The sequence below is a fragment of the Triticum urartu genome, chromosome 4A (genome assembly GCF_056163025.1).
Source record: "Triticum urartu cultivar PI428250 chromosome 4A, HENAU_Tu73, whole genome shotgun sequence".
NCBI classification, from domain to species: domain Eukaryota; kingdom Viridiplantae; phylum Streptophyta; class Magnoliopsida; order Poales; family Poaceae; genus Triticum; species Triticum urartu.
Genome location: NC_141876.1, coordinates 610274184 through 610282436, shown reverse-complemented (window position 1 = coordinate 610282436; position 8253 = coordinate 610274184). Strand labels below are relative to the sequence as shown.

General features: G+C 47.6%; 1 pseudogene; it reads right to left on the bottom strand.

Annotated features, from left to right (window-relative positions):
• Positions 1 to 992: 992 nt before the first annotated feature.
• Positions 993 to 6235, bottom strand: LOC147977309 (uncharacterized; annotated as a pseudogene).
• Positions 6236 to 8253: the final 2018 nt, after the last annotated feature.

Genomic DNA, 8253 nt, shown 5'->3' with positions numbered 1-8253 from the left:
TCCTAAGTCTCGATTCATTTGTTTTTCTTAGTCATGTAGGGTGCACATTCCAATGTAAGAACAATAGAACAATTTAAGTTACTTGGGGTTGAGTCTCTTAAGAGAAATGATTATTTTACTGCGGCAACACTGTACAGTGCGGTATGCAACTACACCCTATTTCTCAATGTGTAATCTTGAACTGTATCTCATCAGCTGAAGTTGCTTGAATAGATGTTAGGTGATCATGATCTGGTTTCACATTATTCTTGTCATACATGCTCCCTTTAGAGAGAGTGATCATCTTTGTGACCAATAAGTACAGTTGGCCTCACGCTTTGCTTTGAGACACATCTTTGTTTAATTTATTGATGATAATTTTATTGCCAATGCCATATGTAAGTTTGATCACGGGGACCTGACAAGGACTTCTGTGTCCTTAAACAGCAGTAGAACCGTTGTTGGTTTCCTTTTTTGATGGTAAACGACTGGAGCTCTGCTTTTGCATTATAGAAGAGGGAAATAAATGCAGCACGACTGTGTTACAGAGAAAAACGTGAAAGACTCGCACAGGGAAGCTAAACTAGGCACCACAGCACCCTAGGATGAGCAGACTCGAGGATCGAAACATCCTCCTGGATGAAACTGGCTATCACAGCCGCTGTCATCACTTCTTGCGCTAGGATCCTTCGGCTTCTCTCTTTCTGGAGATGCTTAACAACATAGGCAGCAATGGCTGCCTGACCATGATTCCCTTTTTTCGGGATTCTCCACCACTTGCGAATCATGGGCGAGAAAAACATAATGGAGTAAATTACGAGGTTGGAAAGCTGGGATTTTTTTTTTTTAGAAACAGAGGCAAAAGCTTTGCCTTTTTTATTAATTAAGAAGAAGATAGCTGCCCAGTTAATTGCCGGAAAACTGAGCGAAAATCGATACATCGAGGGCCAAGCCCACACTAGAACTCAAACACCTAACGCCCAACACCGCGGATGACGCCTCGCAACAAGCCAACCCGCGAAACCTCATGCGAACTACTCCCAAAATAAAAAACACCATAGAAGAGGAAACAAAGCGGCGACTAACATGTTGCAGAGTTGACCCTCACGGCGGCACATACCACCTGGTTGGCATGTTTGGTCTGCTCCGCTTTGACAAGGCGAATCAATCCCTGGGTGATCGCAGGCATGGCAATGAGGCATTTGATCAGCTTGGTTAAGTCATGCAAAGTGTCACCTTCATCAATCGCGAAAGCGCAGCCTTTTGCAACAGCCTGTACTTCATCGGAGATAGAACTAGCTAGGCTGATCTCAGTGGCCACCACCGGAGCAACTAACCCCAAGGTCAGCGGCTGCATGGTGTTGCCAATGTCCTCAGTACCTTGGTCCCTGTGGTTTGCCACCAGCGCCGCCTGCGTCGTCGGCAACGACCCCTGCAGACCAACTGATGCCTCCGCCCGCTCCAGTAAGCTGGTTGCACGTGCCAACCACAAGCACAAAGAGTCCTCAAGCTTATGCAATGGACGGAGCGCCAGCTCCATCATGACCTGAGGATCAGAACCACTCGAGGCAAGCAAGGATTCAGAAGATTTTGCCACAACCTCATGATCAGAACTACCTCCACTAGAAGCTTCAGAAAACCTCACAGACTCGAGAACTTCAGCATGCACTACAGGAGCAACAACGGAGCTGGAAAGGCACGCGCACAGCGGCGAGGAGCTCTGACGGAGGAGAGGCGAAGGCAACAATCCCTCTTACGGTGCCTAGAGCGGAGACATGTGAGGCATCGAATCGGGTCGCGGCAGAAGGCGGCCTTGTGGTCCGGAGCCAAGCAGCGGAAACATCGACCATAGGTTCTCCGTCTGAAGGCCGCAGCTTGCACAAGCTTTGCAGATTGAGAAGCATGGTCACAACGCACATCGCCACGGGGATGACCCTTTCATCCTACGAAAATCCAAGGATCTTCCCCAGGCTGAGCATCCACGGCCTGCGCTGTATCACAAGAAGATGGCACGGAAAAGCAAGAAGCCGATGACACACAATCCACAGCAGCATTCGTCGCCAGCGGCGCCAGCTCCCCCATCATTGCAGCGCCGGAAGTGCAGCCTTCGGCGACGGTCAGCGGCGTGCACGGCACGAACTCAGCATCTTCACCCGGCGGCGACTGCGTAACCAAGGCAACAACTTCGGCCCCATCCCCAACATCGGGGCAAGGCAGGATCTGCACACAGGGGACGACGCCATGTGTGGCTGACGGATGCAACAGCAGAGCCAACTCCACCTCCTTCTCACCAACAACGGCTGTGCAGCCACTCTTGGCCCCAAGCAGAACCTCCGTCACATCTGCAGGAGCAGGGCTCCGGTCAGCCGAAGGCGACAGGGAGACGGAATCTAGATCCGCCTGATCTGGATCGAGCTGGGGGAGCCCAACTTTGGGGGACGCCCGAGGCTCCGGCGGCTCAGTGGAGACGGAGCCGACAATGGAGGCGGGGGCGGTGGGCGGCGGAGCCGGAGTGGTCGTCGACGCAGCCTTGGAGCAGCGCGAGCGGTTGATCTGGACCTCCCTCTGACCTCCATTCTCCGCTCGAATCCTACAGGCAGGGGGCCGCGGCCGTGGGCGAGGGAGTACGCGAGGCGCTGAGAGGGTGGCCGGCGGGGCCGGGGTGGCCGGGGTGGCCGCCGGTGAGGGCTGGTGGAGGGGCGCAGGGTCGGGGTCGGGGGAGCGAGCCGTTGCTGCTCCCATCTTTTCCTTCGCGTGCCTACACAAACTGAAACTGATTGAAAACTGGGATTGTTGCCACACATCCTTTGCTTAGAAGCACTTGAATTGACTATATTGTCAAGACTAGTGCATTTTGAAGTTCTAAATCATCATAAATTCAAGGTTTCCTTTCTTGCCTTTTGAAGTGCAAATATTTACAAGCATGATGTGATTATTGTTTTTATATAATCAGATCAGACATGTCCTAAGTTTGGGTTCAACCTGTTGGGTGTATGTAGGCAATGGAGTATGACCGTCATGATCCCACCTTGTTGTCGGACAGGAGCTTTTGCTGGCTCCGCATGGGCGATGGACACGAGGCTTTGCAGGATGCTCTTGCATGCAGAGAAATGAGGCCTGGCTGGCCAAAGGCCTGCTACCGGCAGGGCGCAACGCTCATGTTATTGAAGGTGTGATCAAAGATAACTATCTGGTTGGCTAGTTTGTTATTGACTGTCGCCACATGCCGTTCATCGTTTTTAACCTTATACTGTACGGAAAAGTATGGTAACACCCGGGTGTCCCGACCCCCTTTTATCTAGCCGTTCACCCTTAATGAGATTTGTGCCCTTGTCTGCCGAACAGCAAAGCATTAGCAGCAGTTGCCTATTTATCTAGTCCATTTGACCAAGCTAATGGGGGCCGCTCCTAGGGACAAGTAGGGTGTAGGGGTAGGCAGAGTAGGCAAAAGATGCTAGGCCCTCTTGCATGTTGGTCTGACTGGCTGATTACTTATTGAAAAGACAAGACATGGCCGAAGCATGTGGCGCATCCACGCATGCAATAGGTGCTGGGTCTGGGAGCTAATCCTGACATAAGTGACAGGCAGGTCACAGTAACTAGTCATATGTGAAGAGAGAAAGATGAGAAAGGAGAGAAAAGAGAGAGCCCGTATCATTACTGGTCTGTGTCTTCCATGCGAATGTGAGAGAAATGAAAAAATGAGGAGAGAGAGAGAGCAGTGCCCACGTGAGTTCATTTTCTTTATGTACGCGGTGGTGTCAGGAATCTCAAATAAACAATGCCCTATGCAGCCACTGGGATTACTGTTCGTGTTCTCTGCAAAACGCAAGGACTAGACAGGGTGTGGTCCAGATCTCGAAAGAAGTGAAAATGACACGAACAGCGTGGATAGTGGGGTGTCCGTGCACCCAGGAGTCAAAAATCCTGTCTCCTGTACTGTATCATCATCAGGACTACGGGGCTGCATGCGATGCTTTTCTGGATGCAGCCAAGTTGGACCCAGGGAGTCCTGAAATCGAGTCTGCGTTGCGGTACGTTACAGCTGACGACGAAGCCCCCCCTTTTCAAAGAACCGACCCCACCCACCCATAACTTGTCATATCTGAATCTAGAGCCGATTCTGATCGTGATCTGCATACATATTCAAAGGAGATTTATACATTGCATACACACATTTGTTGAACAATTCAGTCAAGCATTGAAATTCTAAGCCTAATTTTGCCAAAACTGTAATGGTTCTGATATATAATCGGTGTTGGGAACGTTGCAGGGAAGCTATGAATACATTGAAGACATCTTGTGGCGCAACATAGGCCGTTTGAACAGCACAGCACGGAGGATGCGGTTTCTTTTGCTTCTTGTGGAGTGGAGCTATGCCGCATCTCTGAGTCGGCCTTGTTGTTTTATCAGTTAACTACTCCTTGAACCCGGATGAGGAAAGAAGCAGCAGCGTTAGCACTTAGGAGGCTTTTGTCATTTTCAGCAGCTCTGCCTCTGCTCTTTTATTTTCTATGTATGTTGCGACCAAAATCACGAAAAGAATATGCAAGAAAGGAACCGGTCAATGCAGTATTTCTTGTGTGTTCATGTAAAAAAGTAGTCTTTGGTCAGAGGAGCTAATTCCCTAAATAAAGAGAGAGAAAAGGAGCTAGACGAACGATAGATTACCACCGTTGTTGTGATCATGGCCGCCCGCAGCCACTGCTTGGGCATGGTTTAGAACAGTACGTAAATGTAGTGTTCATATTGTAAATTTGTCGATTGTTTTGTACATTATAAATGAAAGTTCAAATCATGAGCCTGAGGATCGGTTGTTGTACTGAGTCAGTATGTTATATAATATTATATCTGCACAAGATTAAAGTTTCATCTTACCACAATCTAGGAGATCGTTGTGGGTTTGTTCAGATCGCCGGTCATGATCTTTGATTAGTCGTGGATTTAAATCTTGTGTTAGCATGTGTCTCTATGCGTGTGTGTGTACCAATCCATCATGGTTATCTCATTATACTGTCGATCGATGGAGTTAAATAAATTGATTGATTGATAGGTCTGGCGTGCTAGCTGTAGCCATTCAGCACGTCCCCAGCAAAGGTTGGTACGTACCGTTGGTGCAGTGTCATCAACCAATAAATTTCGTCATTCAATGATGGAAAAGACATGTTGCTAGATCTTCAACACATGAGTTATCGTTTGCCCAACTAATATAATTAATCAAGCCAACTAAAAAACTACTCCCTCCATTTCATAATATAAAAGCATTTTTGATGCTACATTAGTGTCAAAAATACTCTTATGTTATGGGACGGAGAGAGTAGTAGTTATTTAAGCTGTTCACATATGGAAGCATCCTTCTCACTCCCGACTCGATCCGATACAACTTATTCTTTCAACAACTATTATCATAACCCAGTTCAGTCTGTATTCCTTTTTGTTATACTGTCAACAGGTCTTGAATTCAGTATAGGAGAGGACCCAACGGGTTTCAGTTGCGACAACCTTAGGCTTACCGAAATCATATACCAACAACAAGATGATGATGATAATTATGATGTCCACCTACTAGTAAAGTTTTTGGTGGGCATGTCGGGGATTCTGCCAAACATCATCTCGGGAATAAATAGATCGATTGATCTCGGGTGGTAGTTGTCCCATTCAACTCGTCCGAACAAATGATGGTACTGTAGCAGTACGTAGGTTTGGTGCACCATCATCAGTCTATTAATTTCTTCATTGAATTGAATGATCTAGAGAGATGTTGCTAGTAGTTGTGCTGCCGGTGAATTATTGTTCACCCGGAAGCACCTCACACACGACACAACGGTGAACCACACTGGCATGACGACAGATCCAACCATTTGCTGATGTTTTAGACTTACCCGTGAATGGTGTGATACCAATGTCGCGCAAGTAAACGACGTCCCTGTAGGAGTAATACTTGTCCTTAATATGAGGACTCTGAGCATCTACAAGTGGAGCCATCAAATCCGCTCCAAATGCCCGGACGGAAAATTATCACCCACAGACTGCACAAATCTGACCCAAATGTCCGGACTGACTGACACTCCGCATATCCGATTCATATCTGAGGCGGATATGGGGACGCCCTTTGACTAGTCCTCCGCATAGACTGAACTCCTCCTACCTTCCTCCTGCATTTCCCCGCTTCCGCGCAGCCGCCCGCACCCTCCCTTGCTCACCGTGATCGTCCTCCATCGCTGAGGTCGTCCCTCACAATCCTGTCCGCCACCATGGCCATAGATTATGCCTCTCCGGAATCAGTCGAGCTCCCCGGCTTGGCGGCGGATCCTTGCAAGGTGGAGAGGACCAATCATGTCCTGTGCTCTCTTCAACGTAGATGGTCACTCATCCAAGAGGTCGTTGGCAAATTTGTTGCTTATCTCAAACAAGTTGTAGGACAGAACCAAAGCGGCATCAGAATTCAAACCCATGCAACTTTGGCAGCGGCTTTGTATCATCAAGAGGAGAAGAAGTCATCTACTTTTTCACATTGTTGGTTGAAGTCGAACGGGAAACCCCTTTGGCAAACCGTCCTCCAAGAGCTTTAAAAAGGCACACGAAGAAGATGAAGAAAAACTATTGGTATAGCTCAACTCAATAAATTGGATTGAATGAGGAAGAAGAAGAAGAATATGATGGGTTGGACTTACACGCAACCATGTCGAAGAGAAACCAGCAAGCGATGGGGAATAAGTGGCAGACGAAGAGGGTGGCGCGTGAAGGTGCGGCAAGCAAAATGCCCGCCACTTGGGTGGGCATTTTTTATGCTAAGGAGGTGAATGAGAAAAGGTACATGATGTTCATTGATGTGCAATGGGATAGGGTGTGAAAAGCCCAAAGATCTCCCCAAACGCCAAGAGAATTGATTGAATGGCCTTCATCTCTAGTTTGCAAGGGTTTAAGAAAAGAGCATCATCATCGGTGTATAGGCCAATTTGTGTGTGATAGGCTTGAGGACACCTGCCCTGAGTGGCTCGCGTGAAGATGCACTGCAGAGGCTCAATGGCAAGCAGGAACATGAACGGATAGAGGGGATCGCCTTGGCGCAAGCCTCGTTGGAGGTAGAACGGCAGTCTGGGTGTGCCATTCAGAATGACCATGGAGGAAGTGGAGGAAAGCGATATTGCAATTAAGTCACAATATCTCTGGCTAAAACCCGTGTGGCAAAGTACCTCGAATAGGTAATCCCATCTAGAGTCAAAAGCCTTGACAATGTCCAACTTCAGGAAGATTGCACTTTTCTTGGCCTTGTGCAGACTCTGAATGAGGTTCTCCGGATAGAGAAAATTGTCTTGAATCGATTTCCCTTTGAGAAAAACACTTTTGCTCAGAGAAATTAGGTGCTGCATGGCCAGCACCAATCTGTTGGGTAAAAGCTCCCCAAAATCTTAGCAATGCTATGTGAGAGGCTGATTGGGCGATACTAGTTAGCAGGGTGCATTCTCTTGGGATCGACAATAAAAGCAGAGTTAAGAATGTTCCATTTTTTCTACCAAGAGCAGACAGCTGGTTCAGAGCATTAAGCAGATCCACTTTGATCATGCACCGGCATCATTTGAAAAGGTTTCTGTAGAATTGGGACATCGTTTCACTACTAGGAAAAGGGCTATAGATAGGATTGATACTAATGACGCACCATGGAAGCAGTGCGTCACTACTATATACTAATGGCGCACCGGTTGGTGATGCGCCATTAGTGTGGAAGACACTAATGGTGCACCAGAAATAGGATGCGCCACTAGTATTAATTTTTTTCCATTTTTCCATACATACTAATGGCGCATCAGGCCGAAGTGCGTCATTACTAGTTCTATGTAGTAATGGCGCACCAAGCAGACAGTGCGCCATTACTGTAAAAAAATTTATTCTTTTTTTTGCAAAACTACTAATGGCGCATCGTTTCACAGTGCGCCATTACTAGTTTAAACTAGTAATGGCGCACTATTACCCGGTGCGCCATTAGTATATATATTTATTTTTTTTACTTTTTTGCAAAACTACTAATGGCGCACCACTTGCAGGTGCGCCATTAGTAACCAGGGTTACTAATGGCGCATTAGCTGGTGGTGCGCCATTAGTAACCTGGGACCCCAACAAGATATTTTGAACAGCCCCACACCTACCCACTCACTTTCCCCACTTCATTCCCTCCACCTCATTCTCCAAGCTTTCGGCCATCTCCTCCTCCTCACCTCATTTCCACCATAGATTCATCAAAATTAAGTGGTGAAATTACCTTTTTTTTGATAG